Here is a 25,598-nt window from a genome sequence, read left to right as displayed (position 1 = left end):
TATAATATAATATAATAGTACTTACATGGACTCTAGTTTTTTTTAACGGCAAACAATACTTTTATTCCATACCAAATTTTACATCACCAACATGTTCAAATGGTTAGTAAGAAACTAGCCAACAATCTGAAAAAACCTCACTAAAATTACATATAACTAAAACATAAAAATAGTCATTTCCTAACCAACTTCAAATTTTAACCATTTATTCCAATTCAGGTTTGATTTTTTCCCCTGTTTGATCCATGAGAAGGATGTTGCCTGCATCTCTCCAAATATTGTCTCTAAATTCACCTTTTTCCGCTGAAAATGAGTTTGTTTCTCGCCTTCCAAATGGTCCAACACATTGTCAAAATTATTGTTTTTATGAAGCTTCTTTTCCAAACATTAATTGTGCTTTGTTTGTAGAGTTCCAGTAAATCCTTCATGTTGAAAGCGAAAATTTGTTGTAATTTGCACCACATACTCACTTTGTACCATAGAACTGAAGCCACATAACAAGCCGTGAATAAATGAACCGCATCTTCTTCTTGTTCCCCACAAAGTTTACATGTCGCTGACCCTTGTAACAATCCCCGCCTCTTTAAACCGCCCAGTGTTGCTAATCAATTTTGAATTCCTCGCCATCCGAAAATGTTGACCTTCTTTGACACCCCTTTATCCCAATCGTAGGGATAAAAAGGCACAGCGTATCTGGTTAATTCTGACCGAAGAGATAAAAGGGAGAAAAGTCCATCATTTGCCGGTGTCCACACCCACTTATCGGGGCCTGAAGTCAGACTAATCACTGTTAACATATCAGATAATTGTTGTAGTTCATCAAACTCTGTTGTTGAATTTGGACTCTGTCTCCATTCCTATTCCGTTAATCTAGCTTCCACTGTCGCCCGTTTATGTCTCTCTAGCCCATATAGATCCGGAAATCTATCCTTTAAAAGTCCTTCCCCAACCCACCAATCCAGCCAAAACAGCCAAAACCTTATATTTTTCCCATTCCCCACCACACCTTTAAATAATGGGTAAATTACACTTTTCGTCCTTTATGTTTGTAGCGGGTTGCAGTGGATAGCCTTTAACTTCAATAATTACAGCCACAATCCTTTATTTTAAAAACATGTTGCACGTTTCATCCTTTACCTCAAACTCAATTAGAAAATTAAGTTAGTTCTGATCACGTGTTTCGCACGTGAAGGCATTTAAGACCATTCACCTATCAACTACCCCACCATATAAATACCCCTTTTTCTTCCCCAAATCCCTCATTAGGGTTTTTCCAAACCTGCAACTCTCTAACTCAGCCACTATCTACCATCACCACCATCCTAATCCAGCAACCACCATCTCTCTCATCGTTACATATTCGGATCAAATGACAGAACCCTCGGATTAGAGATAGATTCCGACGGAGGTTTGCAGTTGTGGCCGGTGAACGGGACTCTAGTTTCAACAGTGATTGTGGTGTCTTCGCTGGAGAACGGGCGACGGCGGAGGATACGTCGTAGAACGGGACTCAAAGGTTGTTGATTTATTAAGCCACTTCAATATTTATTGAATTTCCAATATGTTTGTTTCTGTTGTTTCTTGTAATTAATTTATTAAGTCCCTTCAATATTTTTGTACTTTCTCTAATCTACGTCCATGAGTTTAAAGTTCTGTAATCGGTGGCGGAGAGAGTAGGTGTGAGGTCGCAAATACAGTCCCAAATCCAGTCCATCCTGTAACCATTGACAGTTCATACTTCCTCATACCTTCTTTCACAAACCTTAATATTTTATACCCGCATTTGCCAGTCAGTCAAATGCCTCGATTTCATCACTCCTCCTTTCTTAAGTGTCACAAGATTCCAATTACAATTATACAGAACTTGGTGGAAAGGTGAAGAAGAAAGGGAGAGGTGAAGAAGAAAGGGAGACGGGGTTCGTTTTGGTGGTGGCAGTGGTGGTGCACGGTAGTGGTTGTGGTGGTGAACCTTGCCGGAAACAACGGCGGTGGTAGCTCTCACAGTGATGGTGGGGCTGGGAATTGGCTGGGGAGAGATAGAGAGGGGAGAGAGAGTTCTGAAACAAAGTGAAACAAAGGGATGTGTTTTATTTTTTGTTTATTTGTTTAATTTAAATATATTAGTAAAATTATTAATTTACCCTCATGTGCAAGGCATATGCCATATTAACTAAAAAATTTAACCAAGTTAGGGTCAAAGGACCTAAGTTGTAACGAGTTTTACAAATAAAGGATTGTAACTGTAATTATTAAAGTTAAAGGCTATCCATTGCAATCAGATACAAACATAAAGGACGAAAAGTGTAATTTATCCTTAAATAATTGTCCAATATTCAGATTGTAGATTGTATGAACCAATTTTGTTATCCACTTTTACTTTCCCATTCCAGATTCCAGCAATACTTTCTTTAACAGGTAAATATGATGTGGAGTGCATGTGAGCATGAATTGCCATTATTGTTTTTCCCCATAAGCTCTCTTTCTCGTGTTTGAACCGCCACCACCATTTTGAGATTAAGCTGATATTCATGTCTTTGTGAGACCCCAACCCAAGGCCAAGGGCGAAGCATTATGGTTTCCCAGGGGTGCACTCGCCCCCCCCCCCCCCCCCAAATGTTTCGTTAGAAGTGTATATGGTCCGATTTTTCGTCCGAAAATTTAAAATTTATATAGGATCCCCCCCCCCCCCCGATTATTTTTCCTAAATGGTGGGTAGTTTGGTAAATATATTTTAACTCTTATTTTATTTGTTTAACCCTAGATTACCTATCACACAACAAACTTAATACCAAATTATTAATTATCAAATATTATTTATCTTTGTCCCAGCGGCCGTAGCTTTTTGTTTCTGCAATTCTGCCGCAAGAGACTTTTGGTTCTGACTTCTGTTTCTTCGGTTCTCCGGTAAGACTTTTGGGCCAATTTCACAATTTGGGAAGTGGTGCCATCCTTATCCATTTGCAATTCACGGTTCCACCAACATTTGGGTAACAATTCTTTTCTTTATTGTTTTATAGTTATTGTTAATAGGATTATAGGAATACATTGTTTACTTTTATTCATGAATGAGAATCATAATTACACAAATGACAAGATCTAAAATACTTAATAGATAAAGAGGACTTGATACTTTGATAATGAATTAATTAATGTATTATTAGTACTTGATGACATGATATTAATATATTGTTCATGTATTAATCATTGATGATTACTTCAATTATTTTATATAGAGAAAAATGCCCGGATAGTCCCTGTGGTTTCGTCTTTTTTCACCTATAGTCCCCAACTTTCTAAAATTACCTGAATAGTCCCCAAGTTTTCATTTTTTGTTCCCGGATAGTCCTTGGGTCTAACTTCAATTTGTTTTCTATGTTAAGAGGGTGTGAAATGACAAAAATACCCTTTCCTTAAAAGGCCAAACCATAGGGACTATCCGGGCATCTTCTTCATATTTATTTATAAAACCCCACCACCACACTTTATCTTCAACCTCCACCCACCATCACCCTCCTCCACCCTCCACCATCACCGTCACAGGGTGTGAAATGACAAAAAATAAGTCACCGCCGCCGAGCAGACGGCGGCGCCGCTGTCGCCGTCGTTCCTCTTTCCCCGATGTGCGCGCTCTCTCTCTCTATCTCTCCTCAAAACACAGCCAAACATCATCACTTTCACTCTCCTCCCTCTCGATTACTACATACAGACAACCAAAAACATAAAATCCTCACTTTCCTTCTCCTTCCTCTCGACTGATACCCGCAAAACCATTGGAGCCAGACACCGACCGACTGATACCCACAAAACCATTGGAGTCAGACACCGGCCGATGACCGGTAGCTCCCCACTCCGACGAAAGAAAAGGGAGCGTCGCACGCGGTGGCGGTGCGGCGACAGAACCGGAACAGGAAGAAAGGGAGACGAGAGAGAGACTGGAGATCGGAGACGCAGAAGGAACGACGGAGACGCCGTCTTACCGGAAACTGCTCATCGAAGGTGGGTTACTGGTCTCCTCCGACGAGCTTCCGAGTGGTTGAAGATGATTTGATATTGAAGATGGTTGGTTCGTTCATGTTTAAATCAGGTCAGACTTCAGGTATGGTTCAGCAGATTCATGTTCAGGCTTGGGTTAGAGGTGGGATATCTCGGGTTTACTCGGTAACCGGAAGATGAAGATGAAGGTGAGATGTGAAGTAGTGAAAGAGACTGTGCAGCCATGGAGGATCGAACAAAACCCTAGGGGATTCTGATGTTTAATCCTGTTCAGTATAGTGAAAGAGATTAAGACAATGTGACTGGATTTTGTTTTGTTTTTTTGAGAGATAATACAGATTGTTATTGCGTGAGATTCTAGAAAACCTTTGAATTGGGCCACACACTCAAATAGCGATGTAGTTTTGAGGTCGGTTCGGGGCAGCGGTGACTTATTTTTTATCATTTCCCACCCTGTGGCGGTGATGGTGGAGGGTGGAGGAGGGTGATGGTGGGTGGAGGTTGAAGATGAAGTGTGGTGGTGGGGTTTTATAAATAAAAATGAAGAAGATGCCCGGATAGTCCCTATGGTTTGGCCTTTTAAGGAAAGGGTTTTTGTCATTTCACACCCTCTTAACAGAGAAAACAAACAAACTGAAGTTAGACCCAGGGACTATCCGGGAACAAAAAATGAAAAATTGGGGACTATTCAGGTAATTTTAGAAAGTTGGGGACTATAGGGGAAAAAGGCGAAACCACGGGGACTATCCGGGCATTTTTCTCTTTTATATATGATATTAGTATACTTTTTATGTATTATTAGTCCATAATATTAATATAATGTTCCTATTCATTGTTTCCTTTTTGTTAGTAATTCATGGGAAAGGTGAAAACTATTCATTTTTTTTTCAAAAGAAAGGATGATGAACAAGAGAGTAAACGCCAAAAAGTTTCAACTAGTGAGCCTGAAGTGCATGAAGCGCCACCACCACCACAATCAAACACAATTCCAAATGAAGTTCCACCACCACAATCAAACTCAAACTCAAACGAAGCTCCACAACCACAATCAAACACTAATGAAGTGGATGATAATCTTTTAGAAAGAGATCCCGGTAAACGAAAACCGACGTGGGGGCATCCGGTTAATTTAAGAGAACAAGTAAGACGTGCTTATCTTTCTTTTGGACCTTACCAAATAAAACTTACAGAATATAAAGTTAATGGTACAAAGAAGCAAGCTCATAGGTTTTGATATCCTTGGTTCAAACTTTACCCTAATTAGTTAGAGTATTCTCCAACAACACATTCGGCTTATTGCTTTCTATGTTATCTTTTTTGTGACAAACCAAATATGAGCCATGGTCATGATACATTTACAGTTAAAGGGTTTGATAATTGGAATAAAGTTTGTGGGAAACAATGTGCATTCATGAAGCACATTAAAACTTCACATCATAGAGACGCCCTTTTATTGAGTCAAAACTTATTGAACCAAGAAGCACACCTTGATAATTCCATATCGAAGCCAAATAAGGAGATAATTATGAAGAATCGTTTACGATGAAAGACTACTGTTGATGTAGTTCGTTGGTTGACATACCAAGCTTGTGCTTTACGAGGACATGATGAATCTGCTAGTTCTAAAAATCGAGGTAATTTTCTGGAATTGCTAACACTTCTTGCTTCTTATAATGATGAAGTTTAAAAGGTTATATTAGAGAATGCTCCTTATAATGCAAAGTATACTTCTGGAGATATTCAAAAATAAATTCTTAGTATTATTGCCAATAAAATTCGAAAGCATATTCGTAGTGAAGTGGGGGATTCGGCCTTTTGTGTCATGGTTGATGAGTCATGAGATGAGTCAAAGAAAGAGCAAATGGCCATAGTTGTGAGATTTGTTGTTGAAGAAGGGATGATACAAGAATGGTTCTTGGATTTGGTTCATGTTAGGGATACTTTACCAGCAACTCTAAAAACAAGTTTGTGGAAACAACTTTTGCATTATCAGTTTGATGTTAGTAAGATTCTTGGGCAAGGTTGTGACTGTGGTTCGGCTAATCTTGACACTTCCAGTTTCAACTGCAACAACAAAATGGAGATTTTCAGCAACGAAAATATTCAAGAATCTCCTTCATAATAAAATGGCAGATGAATATCTCACAAATAGCTTGGTGATTTACATAGAAAAAGAAATTACTGATAAGTTTGATTCGGAAGACATAATTGATGAATTCAGAAACTTAAAGGTCGCCGGGCTGAGTTGTAATTCTTCGTCCAGGTTCCATTTATCTCGTATCATTATATATATATATATATATATATATATATATATATATATATATATATATATATAAGTCTTTTGTTTGTTATACAATATTTAGTTTTTCTATGTGTAAGAACGGGTCCTTTGAATGAATGAATTTTTTTTTAGTTTTATTTGGAACTATTATTATTTGACCCAACTTGAATCGAACAGCCGACCTGACCTGACTCGAAACATAACGATAGGAAAAAAAATTTCAATCCCATTACTTTACGCCCCCTCGAAACTTTTGGTCAAGCTCCGCCACAGCCCAAGGCCACCCATTTCAGTGGGACCAATTACCTTTTCCCAACAAACCCACGCCATTTTTGATGTCATCATTACCCCCCAAAAGAACCTACGACGGAGTGCCTCAAGCTTGTCCAAAACACCTTGCGGTGCCTTGAACAAAGAAAAGAAGTACAAAAGGAGACTATCCAATGTCGCTTTCAAAAGTGTTAGTCTTCTCCATAAAGACAATCACTTTTTGAAGCTATCGACCACCCCCTTCCACTGTCTTATTTGATTAATATTTACCCCCACATTTATCCCGAGATACTTACACGGGAACCTCCCAACTTTACTGTTTATTGTTAATGCCATTTGTGTTATCGCCTCTACACCAACCCCAATCCCAAAAATGTTTGATTTTTTATAGCTATTTTTCAGCCCCGAAATGTAATAAAAGTACCTCATTAGTCTGACTATATTACTAATCGTATTACCGTCCCAATCACCCATAAAAACCACATCATCCGCATACATCATGTGTGTTATCTTTGGCCCATTATTTGGTAAACAAAAACCCTTTATCATACCCAACATCGACGCTTTTGACATAAAACCGATTAGTGCCTCCAATGAAATTATAAAAATAAAAGGTGATAACGGGTCACCCTAGCGTACCCCCGTATAAAATTGGAATTCAAGAGTCGGGGATCCGTTTATTAACACCGACGCCCGAGAAGATGCCAAGATGCCCCTTACGCACTTCCTCCATCTACCTAGAAACCCCATTTGTTCATGAACCTTTTCTATAAACTTCCAATTAATCGTATCATACGCCTTTTCAATGTCGATTTCTAAATGAATGCTTTCTTTTTGATTTTTTCGCCTAAGATATAACCTCGTTTAAAATAAGAGGGTCGTCTAAAATGTTTAGGTTTGACAAAAAAAACCTGATTAAACCTCAGACACAACCGACCCTACCACCCCTTTAATCCTATTGGCAAGAATCTTGGAGATAATCTTTGAGATACTACCAATAAGACTAATTAGTCTATAATCATTAAAGGAAATATGATTCGTACCTTTTGGAATTAATGCCAAGAAAGACGATCTGCATCCTTGATTGATTACTCCATCTTCGTAGAACGCCTCCATTATTTTCACCAAATCTTCTTTGAAAATCTCCCAAAAATGTTTTATAAAACCATAATTGAAGCCATTTGGCCCCTGTGCTCGATCACTATCACATTCCCAGATCGCCTTTTTATTTCATTAAGGGTGAATGGTTCAACTATACCGCTCGTCTCTTCATTCGATAATTGTTTTAGGTTTGGCACAAGAAATTTGGGTTTTTGTTTCATCGATTCCCGAAACTTGAAAGCAAAGAACCTCCGAGCTTCCATTTTTATTTCTTCCAGATCTTTTACCCAAACCTCCTTAATATCTACCCCATTTATTCGTTTATCCATATTATTTTTATTAATAAGTCCGTGAAAAAACGCAAATTTTCATCCCCCTCCACCGCCCATTTTACTCTCGATTTTTGTTTTAAATCACTTGCCCTAGCTACAAGAATGTCATGTAATTGTTTTTTACTTTCTAACCATAATTGTTTTTTAGCTTCACTCAAAAGTCTATGTTCCATTGTATCCTCAAGGTCCCCAATTTTTGACTCCAAGTGTTTACCCAACGCATTATCCTTTTCCCGTTCCATATTCACCCAAACCCTTAAATATTTCTTTATCTGCTTCAATTTTTCAGCAAAATATCTGGTGGCCCATTTATGTTCACCGATTGAATTGCTTGCGACACCACCCCATCCAACCCTTCCCGCCCTAACCATGAGTTATAGAATCTAAAAGGTATGGAACCCAAATTACTTGCAGGGGTAGACAAAGTAATAGGATTGTGATCCGATTCACACCTTGGTAATGCCATCACCGATGCATCCGGCCATCGATTCCAAAAAGTAGACGAGACCAAAAATCTGTCCAATTTACTAAGTTTGTCACCCGAACCCGAGACCCTTGTGAATTCCCTACCACCCATCGGATATTCCAACAACCCATTGTCCTCTATGAATTCATTAAACGCCTCAGCACACCCAGCATTAAAATCCGTGTTAAACCGCTCCTCCGGGCACCGGACTGCGTTATAATCACCCAAAACAACCCATAAATCCTCCATAGACCCGAACTGATCCGAGATTGCTCTCCATAACTCTCTTTTCTGCGGTACTGTCTGTGGTGCATACACATTTATAAAGTGAATCACCTCCCCCTGTAGTTTCCCCGATAATAGTAGGAAGTTTTGATTTCGTTTTGAGAAAAAAACAGGATCCCAACGCCTGACCTCCTGTATGAGTTAACCCAGTCATATTCCACTACACCCCTCCCGCATAATCTATTAACTGGAATTTTTGACCCATCTTTAGAAAGTGTTTCTTGAACTGCCACAAAATTTGCTTTTTGTGACCCATCTTTAGAAAGCTATTATCTTGTGTTCTTCCTTCACCCCGCAGATGTTAACCGAGATAATCTTCATTGGTTAACATCTTGTTCACCTTTAGGTTGTACCAATTGTTCCATGTCTTTTTCCAGTCCGGACAGAAAGATCCCAACTGCATCCCTAACATTAATAGTTTTCTGAACCTCAGTGTTAACCGAATTCACCCTATCACCCTCAGCTCCTTCTTCCGTTGTAGGAGTGTTATCATCAACTATGCTCCCCTCCCTTCCCACCGCTGAAGAATTCAGGACATGAGAGGGAAAACGGAAATCAAAAGACGAACCTGGATTTTCAATGTCACGACTGGTCTTCGATAAGCGTCTTCCTCTGTAAGCCCGCTTAGGAAAACATAAATCCTGTTGTTGACGGCATCTCCTCTGATCGGTGTTATTGAAGATTTGTGAGAAAAATGGATAAGGCTTTGGGGGTGAACCATTTAGATCAATATCCACCAAAAACCCAGCTTCCCTCCTGGTCCTTTTTCTAGATGTAGGCCCATCCAAAAACTCGCTAGCAGGCTCCTCCTCATAACCAGAATCTTTTGGGTCAGGCCCAGTTGAGATAACAATTGGGATATCCCCTCTAGTTTATCTTTATGAGGGTAGAAAGCTATTAGTGTGCAAGTTTTTTTAACGGCTAATATTATTTCTTTACACCAATAACCCTTAATTATTTCTCTTGCCCGGCCAGGTTTAACCTAAGTGGGTGTATTAATTCTAAGTCCATCCGTAGTAGGGCCTGATGTAGCGCCCTCCCACCACATAGCACCCTATAGCGCCTTCGTACACCACCCCAAGGGGCGCCATACCCCTCCAACTTGCTTCCCTTGTGAAAATTTTCACGACGCCATACCCCTCCACCATTTGTTTTTCTCTCACACACTTATATATATATATATATATATATATATATATATATATATATATATATATATATAGGGTAGGGATATGGTAAAAAGTGTCTAAAATGTAAGAAGGGTAAGCAGTGTTTTAAACCATTGGATATTTGATCTAATGGTTGAGATCAATAGGGTATAAAAATATAAATTGTGTTTTAATTAGAGGGACTTTATGTAAAATTGAAGGGCAAGAGTGTCTTTTTCAATGTTTGAAATATGGTAACCATATCATACACGACCAAAACCTCCTACATTCACTCCTTTTTTCTTAAATATAGGAATTAATGATTCACCTTAATTGTAGGAGGTCTTTGGTTACATATTCGTCATACATTATCATAAAGAGAACTGTAATCAGATTCATGGCGTGGTGTTTTAAAACAACTGGATAAAATTGACTATGATTCAAGTCATGGTGTTTAATCTGGAGACATTATTCATGGCGTGGTGTTCTAAACATCTATGATTCAAGTCATGGTATTTTATCTGGAGACATTGTTCATGGGATGGTGTTTTAAACATCTATGATTCAAGTCATGGTGTTTTATCTGGAGACATTGTTCATGGCGTGGTGTTTTATCAAAACAAAACATTCCCAGATTTTAAAACACCAGTCATGGTGTTTTATCTGGAGACATTGTTCATGGCGTGGTGTTTTAAACATCTATGATTCAAGTCATAGATAAAACACCACGCCATGAACAATGTCTCCAGATAAAACACCATGACTTGAATCATAGTCAATGTCTCCAGTTTTTTAAAACACCACGCCATGAACAATGTATGATTCAAGTCATAGATAAAACACCACGCCATGAACAATGTCTCTAGATAAAACACCATGACTTGTATCATAGTCAATGTCTCCAGTTTTTTAAAACACCACGCTATGAACAATGTATGATTAAAAGATGTTGCGATTAAAAGATGATGAAGAATATAGAACAATCAGATGTGTAATGTTTCCTAAAATTTCTCCTAATTCAAAATTCGATTCAAACCTTAAAAAGCTCATCGGCAGTTTTTTTTTTTGGCAATTATTCTTGGAAATCAATTAAATGATAAAAATGTCAAATTACTAATATACCCTTTTGAATTAATTAGGATAAAGGACACTTGTCATTCCCAAATTATTTCTCACACTTCTCACAAAAGTCCCATTTTTTACGGGATCCTCTACCTATATATATATATATATGTGTGTATAATTGAAGAGGTATAACCCCACTACACACTCAAGTTATATAACCCCCTTCTTACAGGGGCGAAATTGGAGGGTGGTCAAGAGAGTCTGACTCTCCTATCACTGGAATTTATTGAATTTATATATATAAAATTAGAGTTTTAAAGAAACAAAAATAAAAAGGACCACCCCCCCTTCTCTAATTATAACACGTAAAGAAAATAAGCTTATGATGACCCCGACTAAAGAGCTCTGGTTTCGCCACAACTTTCTTACACAATTGCCACATGTCATATATGAATGTTTAGGCCTTGGTTAACACACACACAAAACGCACACTTGCACGAGTTTCTGTATATTTATATAATATAAATTTACAACATTCCGGTGCAAGGTAAGCTGTACTCTCAGCTGCTAATGTTGGACAATGGTTTTTTATGCAACCATGGGCTGATGTGGGTTGTTTTATAACTTTCTTCAAGCCAGCTTCTTCATTGAAACCATCATTACTCTCTCTTAGATTTCTCTTAGATCTTAGACCATGTGTAGTGGTGAAAGAAAATAGTGCCCCCACTATGGGGCATTATTCGACACGTGTCATCCCAGTTAGCATGGGACATTGTTCCAAAAGTGGCGTAGTGGGGCATTATTTCAATAACGCGCATGCAATCATTTCACAATTATTTATTTTTTAAAACTTTAAATACTTCATTAAATTAAAAAAAATGCAATACTAGAAATAAAAAGTTTAAAATCCGATTAAATTAATAAAAAAACACTAGTTGAACTTCAAAATCAAAACAGATTTACAAGTGCTAGGAAAAAAAACGTAAACTGGGAATATAAATAGCAGAACAAAACAAAAAAAAAAAGCACATGCTAAAAATTGACCATGTACTCCACCATTCCAGCAACAAACTCTTAACTACTACTTCTTTAACGTGCACCTCCATACAACTCGATCATTCTTAGACTAAATCTTCATTAACCAACAATCTCTAAAACCTATTTGACCCAGTAACCTACTGACCCAGTTCGATTCGACTCGCTGACCCGTAAACAAACTCGATTACCCAACAGTATAACCCCACATCTATGGGGTTATAAGGCTTGACCACTACACATGGCCTAAGTATAAGTCATATATAATGTAAGATTAATGTTATAAACTGATAATCAAAGTCCAAACTAAGAGAGGTACTGGATTTTGAGTCAACATACCCACAACCCCTCAAATTCACATCTTCATCGTGTGTTCATCAACAGATGGAAGAGATTCATGATCACCGCAACTCTCTTCAGTGAAAAAAGCAGGTGTATTAGGTTCAGGCAGTGGTCCCTCACTAACCAGCATGAGAACCACAGACCACATAGTTGGTCTATCTTCTGGATGATGCTGCACGCATAACAGCGCTACATGTATAGATCTTAGTACTTCAGAGACCACACATGAGGCCTGTAAAGATGCACTCAATAGTCCGGTGGACCTTCCTTCTTTATAGAGTCTCCATGCCTACGTCATATCAAACCAAAACACATAAAATCACTAGTTTCTGGTCAACATATTGGGATTTGGTCTTGCAACTAAACTTACATGTCCAAGAAGGTTATCATTGTGGCCTCCGTGAGAGAATTCTCTGTTTCTGTTCCCGCAAATTATCTCCAATACAAGGTGACTATTTTATGTTATGAGATATTATATAAAGTTTGAAAGTAAGGTACCATGTGAAATCATGGAGAGTGACTCAAACCAAATAGAAACCAGTCCAAGCTTTTGTTAGCCATGTACTCATAAATTAACATCAGTTCATTTTGATGAACGCAATATCCAAGAAGCTTCACAAGATTCCGATGCTGAAGTTTTGCAATACATATGACTTCATTCTTGAACTCATCAAGCCCTTCTTGGGAAGTTTCTGAGAGCCGCTTCACAGCGATTTCGAGTTGGTGTCAAATTCCCCAAATTTTTGCCTTTTCAATTCGAGATCTTTTGGATATTCATAAGTACGTCGGATTCTCTAAGATTAAGGCCGAAGCCATTAAAGGATTGGTTATTGTGGCGTGTTGGAAGATTTCGAAAGCAAGGAATGATCGGATTTTTTCTCATCGCTATGTCAATGTGGCGGACATAGTTGTGGACGTGAAGGCTATTGGTTTTTTGTGTTACAAATATAGATACAAAAGGAATAGTGTCGATCGGAAAAATTGGTGTACTCTTAACTTGATGTAATTAGTTGGTTGTTTGTGGCCGCGGCTTCCTGTTTCGCCTTGTAACAGGTTGTCGTTGGCATCTTTTGGTGAATGAAATTGATCTTTCAAAAAAAAAAAAAAGCATAATCAATCTAATTTCTACACCCTATTAGAGACTAAAAATATTGAATATATATTTACAATTGTTCCTACAGTAAATTTAAAATTGCCAAGAAAATGAGGGAAAATTACAGGTGTTTGAACATTTTCCTAACATAAATGCATGCTTGCTATCGAGCATACAACATTGTTAGTGTGGCTTCATCAACTGATGCAAGTGGTTCGAGTTCACGGAAGACCTCTTCATTGAAAAAAGCAGGCTGTTTAGGATCAGGCAATGGCCCCTCACTAACCAACATTAGAACCACTAACAACATCGTTGGTCTATCTTCTGCATGATGCTGCACACATAACAACGCAACATGTATAGATCTTAGTACTTCAAAAATGACATGTGAGGTCTGTAATGATCCACTCATTAATTCAATAGACCTTCCTTCTTTAAAGAGTCTCCATGCCTACATCAAACCAGAACACATATTTTAAAAGATCACTAGTTTCTGGTTAAGATATAGGGATTTGGTTAAACAACTTAACTTACATGTCCAAGAAGGTTATCATTGTGGTCTCCATGAGAAAATTCTTTGTTTTTCTTTCCACAAATTATCTCGAACACCAGAACACCAAAACTAAACACATCAGATTTTATAGAGAAATGCCCATGCACTGCATACTCCGGAGAAATGTAACCACTACAAATAGATCAAACAAGATATATTTACAGATTAGTGTGAAGAGGTTCTCATTCAATTTCAACTTCATTCTTTTATGGGGAAAAACAATTATTGTTATGAAGGATTCTTACTATGTTCCCACCACTTTCTTTGTCTTAGCGGTGGTATCATGTCCTAAAAATATTCTCGCAAGGCCGAAGTCAGATATTTTTGGATTCATGTCACCGTCCAACAATATATTACCTGCCTTGAGATCTCTGTGGATAATTTGGAGGCGGGAATCTTGATGTAGATAGAGAACACCTCGCGCTATCCCATGTATTGAATCGTTGAGGCCAGTCAAGCATCAAACTTCTTGTTTCATCTGCCAAAAGGTGACTACTATGTCATGTGTAATTATATAAATTTTAAAAGAGTTAAATGCCATTTAGTCCCTATGGTTTGGGCCATTCTGCCAGTTTAGTCCAAATATTTCATTTTTCACCTGTGGGTCCAAAAAGGTTTCACCGTTGCCATTTTAGTCCACTGCGTTAACTTCATCTATTTTTTCTGTTAACGAGAAGACCAATTTGGTCATTTTATATGTAATTCTGTTAACTACAAGGGTAAATCGGCCATATAAAATGACCGAATTGGCCTTCTCGTTAACAAAAAAAAATTGGATGAAGTTAACCCAGTGGACTAAAATGGCAACGGTGAAACATTTTTGAACCCACAGGTGAAAAATGAAAGCTTTGGACTAAACTGACAAAATGACTCAAACCACAGGTACTAAAATGGCATTTAACTCATTTTAAAAAGAATGGTACTAAGTGAAAGAGTGAGTCAACCAAAGAGAAACCAGTCCAAGCTTTTGTTAGTCATGTATTCATAAATTAAAATCAGTTCATTTTGATGAACACAATATCCGAGAAGTTTCACAAGATTCCGATGCTGAAGTTTTGCAATACAGATGACTTCATTCTTGAACTCATGAAGCCCTTGTTGGGATGTTTCTGAGAGTCGCTTAACAGCTATTTCTCTTCCATCTTCCAACACACCCTAAATGATTATGAGCATATGATAACTTATAATTTTGTAGATTTATACACTTTTGATCGATGAAAGGTATAAGCAATTTGTTCTGTTTAAAGGCATAAAGAAGTTACCTTGTAAACAGGACCAAAGCCGCCTTCCCCAATCTTATTGGAGGCACTTTAGTTATTTGTTGCCCTTACTACCTCATGTAGACTAAGATATTGTAAATCATCAAGTTGTTCCATCTGCAGACTTGCATCCTTTTCATCCTGCCCAGACCATTTCCCTACAAAATGATATTGTTACAAGATTTTTTGTATATCACAGATTATAAATTTACATTCTCCTTTATCTTACCTCGTCTTTTCTTTAGCTTTGGACAGGCATAACCCGCTGCAAAGAGGAGTGTCACAGCTGATGAAGTTAAAAGTACCAGTATAAGTATTCTTTTCCTTTTGTTGACATCGGACAGGAAATCCACCGGCCCTTTCATTAAGAAATAACTATAATTTAGAACTCAAACATATAGCTAAAACCATGAAAATGCTTACCTTTTAGCTCCGAGGCTGCCATTCTTATGTAAATATCTTGATCTACATCAAACTCCCTAACGTCCAGAAGCTGATCAAACCATAGCAAACATCCACTTCCTCCATTTCTAATATCTATATTGGCATAACATGTACAGCTGCAGTTCCCTTTGCAGGCCATCTCACATTCTCCGAGGGTCATGCTCACATTATACCATGCCCGTCGTGTGTGGTCTGGTACCTTCACTCTTGCAATTTTCAAAAAACCATCCCCATCACCAATCTCATTCCCATTCCTACAATGCAGAGGCTTTTTGCGTATACACCCACTTACCCAATCAGATGCTTCCCATTCTTTTGGATTTCTTGGTTCAAAACCATCCATGCAAGAACAAGGTGGATGCTTGTTAATGCTACAGATTCCATATGGACCACAGAGTGAAAATCGATCGCAAGTATCTATATCAGCGGTGGCATATACAATCCAGTCTTTGATTCGGTCAATCCATTGCAAAACTAGTGTCTTGCCATCCCATGTTAAAACCATCCGTTGAACAACTGAACTCTTAACTTCATATGTAGTATAGATTTCCTTTTCATTCATGACAAACTCAATTGAGTAAATCTGATTTTCTTTTTCTATAGGAAAACTGCTAAAGCCGAGACCATTCCACGGTCCAAGTCTCCCCGTTAAAATTTCACTTTTCAACCTCACACTTTGTGGATACCCGTTCGTGTCTAGTATATCACTATACACACCTACAGATGGATCATCGGGACTCTTCCAAGATGTCATGGACCTCTGCAGTCCTGTTACCAAGTCATTTCCGAATTTCATTCCTGGTAGATGTGTGTCACCAGGATAGTCAAAACTTTGCCAAATCATTTTATTTTTATTCCACACAACTAAATTTCCAGAATCTAGAAGCTGCACTGCCACAGCCATCATTGGATTATTATTCCACACAGATACCGTTGAATTGGATGACCAGACCATTGGGTTGCCGCCACTGCAAATCACCAGGTTTCCCTGTCTGCTGAGTTTGAGCAAGCCTGATGTATCTGCAATTGGTGTCTCCCTGTTAGCAACCCATACAACTGTACCATATGATATCTTCTTGTACCATATCCCCAGGTACCGGTTCTTGGACTTCCCGGGACTAAAAAAAGCCCAGTTCGAACATTTCGCCTTCGGAAACAAGGGTGGCTTTACCATCTTTGATATCTTGATTTGCAGATATGGTATCCAGTGCAGTGCAATGTGATAGCAGCAAGATCAAAGCAATAAAGAAGAATATATGTGTGGACTGGCCCTCCATTGATGCTCCAGAGAGAGCGATGATATTATTTGAGACTTTTCAAAATCCAACTTTCAGAATATATAACGTAAAGTGGACCATTGGGTAAGACACTATATATGACTTTGCTTCTCTATAAGGTCATTTTCAATGTACATGTATAGTAGTTTATATTAACTTATTTAAGTATATGCATATAAAATAATATTTTTTAATGCATAGTAGTTTACATTAATTTTAGAGGAATTTACGAAATGAGTTGCCAAAATAGCCAACTCATGCATCGTTGGAATGGGGCATCCTCCCTCTTATGTGTCCTTAATTCTTTAAAGAGTAAACTGCTAAAATCGTCCCTGTGGTTTAACTCAAATTGCTAGATCAGTCCAAAATCAACTTTTTTTGCTAAAGCAGTCCCTAAGCCTAGTTTCTGTTGCTATTTCAGTCCAATAATTAACACCGTTAGAACCTCCGTTAATGAATGGGTAAAACTGCTAAATTCGTCCCTGAGGTTTGATTCAAGTTGCTAGATGAAGGGGTAAGGTCCCAAAAACCTCATAAAAAGGATTTGAGACCATACCACAAACTGGCCTTTCAACCTTTTAACCTTGCGCGGCCGCGCATTGGTCTTACAAAAGGGAGAAAGTAATCATCAAATTATAGTCGCGCGCTCAAAGGAAAGCATAAAATCCTTGCGCCTTCTTCCATTAAAACCCTGAGATCAATACCTCCGCCCAAATATCCAAACTTGGATATCATTTTACCCAGACTTGGGATTTATTCAGCTGTGTACACACAGTAAGGTGTCACACTAGATTACAGCAGTAATCTTCTAGAAAGAATATGATCGTGCACCACCCAGACGGTTATAACCGTCTGGACACGTGTCATTATCACAAGCATCCCTGAAATCACAACAAAAGCATGCAATTGGAGAATGATCTCCACTTAATCACTTTCCACGTGGCAATCCCCCAGCCATAGATCAAACCACGATCCGTGTGCAATCACATCGGATCGAGGCAACTTAACGTGGGATTAAAGAATTTAACGGAAGGAAATATAACCGCTACGGCGTTAGCATCTTCCGTCATCTTTTCAATAATAGGTTTTCCCTCCCAAACTCCCGGTTATAAATACGAGAACTATTCAGGTATAAACGCAGATCACATTTACCTCTCAAATACTTTCTCTTCTCCATTACCAATACTTATTCTCACACCGGAGTCGGGTCAAGGAGAGAACCCTCTTCTCCCCTTGACGAGGCTAACGGTGCTCTTTTTTGCAGACTCACCGAAGAACGAGATCGGTAGCAACTGAATCAACCGAGAGAGAGCTAAACCTTTTATGCGGAATCAAACCCCCTAGATATCTCGGTTCCGACCATTTATCTAGTGTTTCTTCATTGGCGCCCACCGTTTTCTCAGTTTTTCTAGTTTTTACCTCGTTTCGATTCAGTTCATTCCATCCTTCTGTTTTTACACATGGCAGAAAATTCGTCATCTCACCGGCAACATGGTCCTCGACCAAAAGTTAGAAACAATTTCCAAATAGAAGGATCCCCAGAACATTGGGTTAACAGATGCCAAGCTGCTTTAAACACAATCGTTATGCAAATCGCCAGATCTGATTTCCCAAACATCAGATCTGGAGAAGAAATCAATACTACAGAATTGGACCCATCAACGCCATGTTGGGGGGGCGTCCAATCCAGCCAATACAGAGATAGCAGTTATCAGAAACAAATGCACATGGTTCAAGGAGGTCCATCACGAAGACCAAATAAACGAAACTATGATCAACATTGGAGAGAACAACAAGTCGTGTTCCCTGTTGTTCCTGGGGGGCCCCAGGAAGAACGACCAGTGATTATCACTGGTATTTTCGGTCATTACCGAACGGACTATATGTTCATAGATCCAGGTAGCTCGATGGACATCATATACGAACAGTACTTTAAACAGCTCGATTCAGAAGATAAAGCACGTTTGGAACCCGTCGATTTTCCCCTCACCGGATTCTGTAATGAAGCTGTATTCCCATTAGGGCAAATCGCTTTCCCGGTGACTTTATCAGATGGCAAACATTCACGAACAGTTACAGTCAATTTCATGGTCATGACAGCAACATCACGTCATGATGTTTTGCTCGGGGGAAGGTCACAAAGAGAATTCAGCATGATCACTTCCATTCCACATGCCGCTTGTGGATTTCCGACAGAAACCGGAGTTGCAATTCTCTATTCAAGCAAAGAAGTCATGTCCGTGGACAACGAACCACCAGCAAAGGTAGTCAAATCTTCGGCACTAAACGAACCAGAGAAATGGGTCCTAAACAACAAATACCTAGAGCAGACCATTCTGCTAGGACAAGCCATTTCACCAGCAACACGCATACAACTGAAAAAGTTGTTGTTTAACAACAAAGATATATTTGCTTGGTGCCCAGCAGACATGACTGGAGTTCCACGCGACATCGCGCAACATTGTCTAAACATTAAACCATCAGTAGAACCTGTTGCTCAGGGGAGGCGCAGCTTCAGTGAAGAAAAAGCAAAAGCGATGGACGAGCAAGTGGCAGAGTTACTCAATGCGGGAATCTTGCGCGAAGTAAAATACCATACATGGGTTGCCAACCCAGTGATGGTACAAAAACATAGCGGCGGATGGAGAATGTGTGTCGACTTCAAGGACCTAAACAAAGCATGCCCCAAAGATTGTTATGCACTCCCAGAGATAGACAAAAAAGTCGACTCTCTGGCATCATTCAGATGGAAATGCTTTCTCGACTGTTATAAGGGTTATCACCAGGTCCAGATGAAAAAAGAAGACGAAGACAAAACCGCGTTCCGCACAGATAAAGGCATCTACTGCTACACGAAAATGCCGTTTGGCTTGCGCAACGCAGGCGCAACTTATCAACGCCTAATGGACACAGTCTTTAGCGAGGATATTGGCAAAACTGTCGAAGTATACATGGATGACCTCGTCATCATGAGTCATGAAGAAGAGACAATGCTCAACAATATCCAGCGCACGTTCGATTCCTTACGTAGCGTGAACTTAAAACTTAACCCGACAAAATGCTCTTTCGGCATGGAAGAAGGAAAATTTTTGGGTTTCATAGTTACAAGAGACGGCTTTAAGGTCAATCCAGAAAAAGTGCAGGCCATCCAGTTAATGCCATCACCTGCAACAGTCAAAGAAATGCAAAGGCTCGCTGGACGATTAGCAGCTCTGAACAGATTCTTGGCTAATCATGCGGCAAAATCTTATCCATTTATCAGTACGCTGCGGAACTGCGGAAAGAAAACTCCTTTTCAATGGACGCCTGAAGCAGAAGCAGCATTCAAACAAATGAAAGAATGTTTAATTCAATTGCCAACACTGACCGCGCCAAAAGAAAAAGAACCATTAGTCTTATATCTGTCGGCCGCGGAAGTAGCAGTAGGCGCAGTATTAATGGTAGAACGGGAAAATATCCAGACTCCAATCTACTATATCAGCAAAATGCTCACTGGGCCCGAAACTCGTTACTCAATGATAGAAAAATTGGTTCTAGCACTAGTACACGCATCCAGACGCTTGCGCAGGTACTTCTCAGGCCATGTCATCACAGTCCTCACAAATTATCATTTAGGCCAAATCTTGTCAAAACCTGATGTGGCGGGAAGATTAGCTAAATGGGCCATTGAGCTGGGAGGCTACAACATTTTTTACAAACCAAGACCAGCAATCAAAGGGCAAGTTCTAGCAGACTTCGCCACTGAAGTTCCCATCGATAAAATACAAGAATGTGAGGCAATCCAGAACCCAACACCTGTTTTCGACGACAGAGTCTGGACCTTACACACAGATGGTGCTTCCAACGATGATGGAGCAGGAGCAGGCCTCCGATTAATCAGTCCGGATAATCACGAACTTACATATGCAATACGCTTAGATTTCCAAAGTACCAACAATGAAGCAGAATACGAAGCATTTTTAGCAGGTCTCCGTCTAGCACTCAAAATGGGGGCAAGAAACCTTGAAGCCAACGTTGACTCAAAGCTAGTAGCTGAACAAGTTAATGGTCGTTATGATGCGAAAGGGGAAGCTATGGCGTTGTACCTTGAACAAGCGCGGATGTTAATCAGCCAATTTCAAACATTTAAAGTTAATCACATAAACAGAAGCGAGAACAAGCACGCTGACGCACTAAGCAAGTTAGCTGCTACCAGCTTTAAGCACTTAGCAAAGGAGGTACGCATAGAGGTATTTTCCAACCCTTCTATTCATCTCAAGCAAGTAAGCGTCATAGAAATGGGAGATCCATCCTGGATGTCTCCAATCATCTTGTACCTTCAACACGGAAAACTTCCGGAAGGAAAGGCAGAAGCTCGAAAAATACAACACAAAGCAATAAATTACGAGATGGCGGATGGCGTCCTTTATCGAAAGTCATTCATGGGCCCATTACTACGCTGTGTTGATAAAACAGACGCCCAATACCTAGTCAGAGAAATCCACGAGGGATTATGCGGGATACACGCGGGACCGCGCATGGTCGTGGCAAAAATAATGAGCGCCGGATACTACTGGCCAGGAATGCACATGGACGCAGTTGATCTATTAAGAAGATGCGAGGCATGTCAACGCCACGCGCCAAAGACACTCCGACCCAAAAATCCGTTAATTCCCATTACTTCCGCCTGGCCATTCCAACAGTGGGGCATCGATCTTGTTGGCCCATTTCCTGACGCGCCGGGAGCAATAAAATTCATCATCGTCGCGGTGGACTACTTCACAAAATGGGTGGAAGCTAAAGCTTTGGCCTCAACAACAGCAATGGTAATCCGCAAATTTATACGGGAACATATCATTTGCAGATTCGGGTTACCATTGCGCATTATTTCCGACAATGGTACAAACTTCGCCGCAGAAGATCTTCAAAAATGGTTCAAAGAAATGAAGATCGAGCACAACTTTGCCTCCGTTGCGCATCCTCAAGCGAACGGTCAGGTAGAAAGCGTAAACAAACAAATCGTTGACGGCATAAAAGCGCGACTTGGGACAGCGCGCAGAGGGTGGGTTGACGAACTTCCCAGCATCCTCTGGGCGCATCGAACAATGCCAAAAACTAGCACCGGAGAAACTCCGTTCAGTCTAGTCTATGGGTCTGAGGCGGTCATTCCAGCTGAGATAGGTTTACCCTCACCGTGCATGTTAGCCATGGAAAAACAGAACAATGAACAAGAGCGAAGAATGGATTTGGATCTTCTGGAAGAGAGGCGCGAGAACACTGCCATAACGGAAGCAAGGTACAAATCCAAGCTCGAAAAATATTACAATGCGCGCGTGCGTGTTTGCACCTTTGTCCCGGGCGATTTTGTCTTACGCGACAACGAGGCTTCAAACGCCGAAAAACCCGGCAAATTAGCGCCAAGGTGGGAAGGATCGTACGTCATTAACGAGGTCTTAGGCAAGGGGGCATATACCCTAAAAAGGATCGATGGGACCTTAGTCCCCCGCACCTGGAACGCACAACAGTTGCGCAGGTGTTACATATGAACCAAGTCTACAAAAGCGGAAAGAACATACAGGCAATGTATTTCTTTATTATGTCTTGTATCACAAAGCCTTGCGCTCTTATCAATACAAACATCATTTTTACTTGCATCACTGCTTAATTACAAATTGCATGTAATTTCTTTGGTTCGCGCGAAAACGATATGGTCAAACATTGTACACCTCATGAACAGTCTAAAAACAGACAAACTGTTGTGCCTTTTAGACAAACGTTCACACATGAGCACAATACCATCCCTCATTCGCCTTACCTATCCAAAAGTAATTGTACACATGCAACATATTGTAATCCACACATACAAGAATTAAACCCTACGGAATAAAAGTATATCACAATATACATCATCAAAAAAGTGTAACATAAACACTTAACAAGATCATAGCAATGATCTTCAAAAAAAATTGTCCAGTACCAAAAGCTTACAAAAAAGCATTAACAAAAGACAGAAACTGGTCCTAAAGTTAAAACACTTAACCAGCACCGGAATCACCATCAATAACAGGCACCTGCTCACTCCGACGAATTTTCCGGCGTCGATACACTAACCGGCATTCTCCTTTTTGAAGCATCGGGAACCGAGCCATCAACCCATCGACATCCAACACAATATTAGCACCAGCAGTAACATCAGTATGCTGAAGAACCTTGCAGTCAGAATCAACAACCGCCGGAGAAGCAGGTTTGACCAGATTCTTTACCGGAATAATAGTGAGTGGTGGTGAACGAGAAAGAAGTACGAGACCTTCAGCAGCTTCATATACCCTAAGAACATCCAGCAAGAGACGAGTGTGGTAAGAACGTTTCATCCTTTTTAATAAGAATCAACTAGGAAGACAAGGTATCTCGAAAATACATATATAAAGAGAACTCAACCTCGAGAAAGGAGAAACCTATCATTAACTGTCAGAATTACGTCACATCTAAACGGCGCTACAGGAACCAGGGTCATTTCCCCATTAATGAAGTCTGACAAAGCGCCACTACAAGTCTCAAGACCAAAGAGAAAAATACCCACTCTTACTGCCGGACGACGTCATTACGTGTCAGAGCATGATTACAAAGTCACATTTTTTCCTTTTCCAACAAAATTAAATCTTCCCATAGAAGATTCCGCATCTTTCACGCCCAAAAACATTTCCCTCTCATAAGTCCAGTGCTCCACTTATTTGCATAAGTACAACACTAGACTGGGGGGACTTGAAGGGGTAAGGTCCCAAAAACCTCATAAAAAGGATTTGAGACCATACCACAAACTGGCCTTTCAACCTTTTAACCTTGCGCGGCCGCGCATTGGTCTTACAAAAGGGAGAAAGTAATCATCAAATTATAGTCGCGCGCTCAAAGGAAAGCATAAAATCCTTGCGCCTTCTTCCATTAAAACCCTGAGATCAATACCTCCGCCCAAATATCCAAACTTGGATATCATTTTACCCAGACTTGGGATTTATTCAGCTGTGTACACACAGTAAGGTGTCACACTAGATTACAGCAGTAATCTTCTAGAAAGAATATGATCGTGCACCACCCAGACGGTTATAACCGTCTGGACACGTGTCATTATCACAAGCATCCCTGAAATCACAACAAAAGCATGCAATTGGAGAATGATCTCCACTTAATCACTTTCCACGTGGCAATCCCCCGGCCATAGATCCAACCACGATCCGTGTGCAATCACATCGGATCGAGGCAACTTAACGTGGGATTAAAGAATTTAACGGAAGGAAATATAACCGCTACGGCGTTAGCATCTTCCGTCATCTTTTCAATAACAGGTTTTCCCTCCCAAACTCCCGGTTATAAATACGAGAACTATTCAGGTATAAACGCAGATCACATTTACCTCTCAAATACTTTCTCTTCTCCATTACCAATACTTATTCTCACACCGGAGTCGGGTCAAGGAGAGAACCCTCTTCTCCCCTTGACGAGGCTAACGGTGCTCTTTTTTGCAGACTCACCGGAGAAGGAGATCGGTAGCAACTGAATCAACCGAGAGAGAGCTAACCCTTTTATGCGGAATCAAACCCCCTAGATATCTCGGTTTCGACCATTTATCTAGTGTTTCTTCATGATGTTAATGATTTATATACCTAAATAAGTTTATAATCTACATAAGTTTATAATTAACAAATTCAAAAAATTAATGCAAGTCTAGAAAAATACCTAAATAAGTTTATAATCTACATAAGTTTATAATTAACAAATTCAAAAAATTAATGCAAGTCTAGAAAAATTATATACCTAAATAAGTTTATAATTAACAAATTCAAAAAACTTGATTTGGACTGATCTAGCAACTTGAATCAAACATCAGGGACGAATTTAGCAGTTTTACCCATTCATTAACGGAGGTTCTAACGGTGTTAATTTACTGGACTGAAATAGCAACAGAAACTAGGCTCAGGGACTGTTTTAGCAAAAAAAGTTGATTTTGGACTGATCTAGCAATTTGAGTCAAACCTCAGGGATGATTTTAGCAGTTTACTCTTCTTTAAATGTATGCGTGCATGGATGAAGCAGGAAGTACGAAAATGGGATGCATGGGATGAGTCACAGATGCATGAGATGAGTCACGGACGCATGGGATGAGTAACGGATGCATGGGATGCCTCAAAGCTCCTAAAAGTAAATTTTATGAGTCACGGACGCATGGGATGAGTCACGGATGCATGGGATGAGTCACGAATGCATGGGATGCATGATGTCACTGAGACACGTGTCACTTCTACATTGGCGGACGCATAAATGACCCTGCAGGCGCATAAGCTCCCTCGTAATTCGTGATGCCCTGCTCCAAAGATGCATGAGCTGGCCATTTTAGTGCATATAAAATAATAAGTACTTCAAATGTTGAAACATTCCGGTATAAAAAAAACCAGTGACCAAAAGGGCCTTTGGCTTATAAGAGTAGATTATTGTAAAAAAAATTAATAATAAACCAGGCATATTTTCCACAACATACATTCTAGAATCAATAACAACTTTACATTTACGCTTTCCTGGATTTCCATTCACATGCTTTGGTCAAACTCTCTGTTTTTAATCAACAAGACACACTGTGGTTATCTGCCAAATGTACATCTTCTAATTTGTTTGCTTCATAT

The 25,598-nt window shown here is 39.7% G+C and overlaps 1 pseudogene; it reads right to left on the bottom strand.

The window, feature by feature from the left end:
• Window positions 1-13,500: 13,500 nt before the first annotated feature.
• Window positions 13,501-16,947, bottom strand: LOC110894994 (annotated as a pseudogene).
• Window positions 16,948-25,598: the final 8,651 nt, after the last annotated feature.

This window comes from Helianthus annuus, chromosome 12 (assembly GCF_002127325.2).
Source record: "Helianthus annuus cultivar XRQ/B chromosome 12, HanXRQr2.0-SUNRISE, whole genome shotgun sequence".
NCBI lineage: Eukaryota > Viridiplantae > Streptophyta > Magnoliopsida > Asterales > Asteraceae > Helianthus > Helianthus annuus.
The sequence above is the reverse complement of the archived record's forward strand: the minus strand, read 5'-3'. Positions and strand labels throughout refer to the sequence as shown.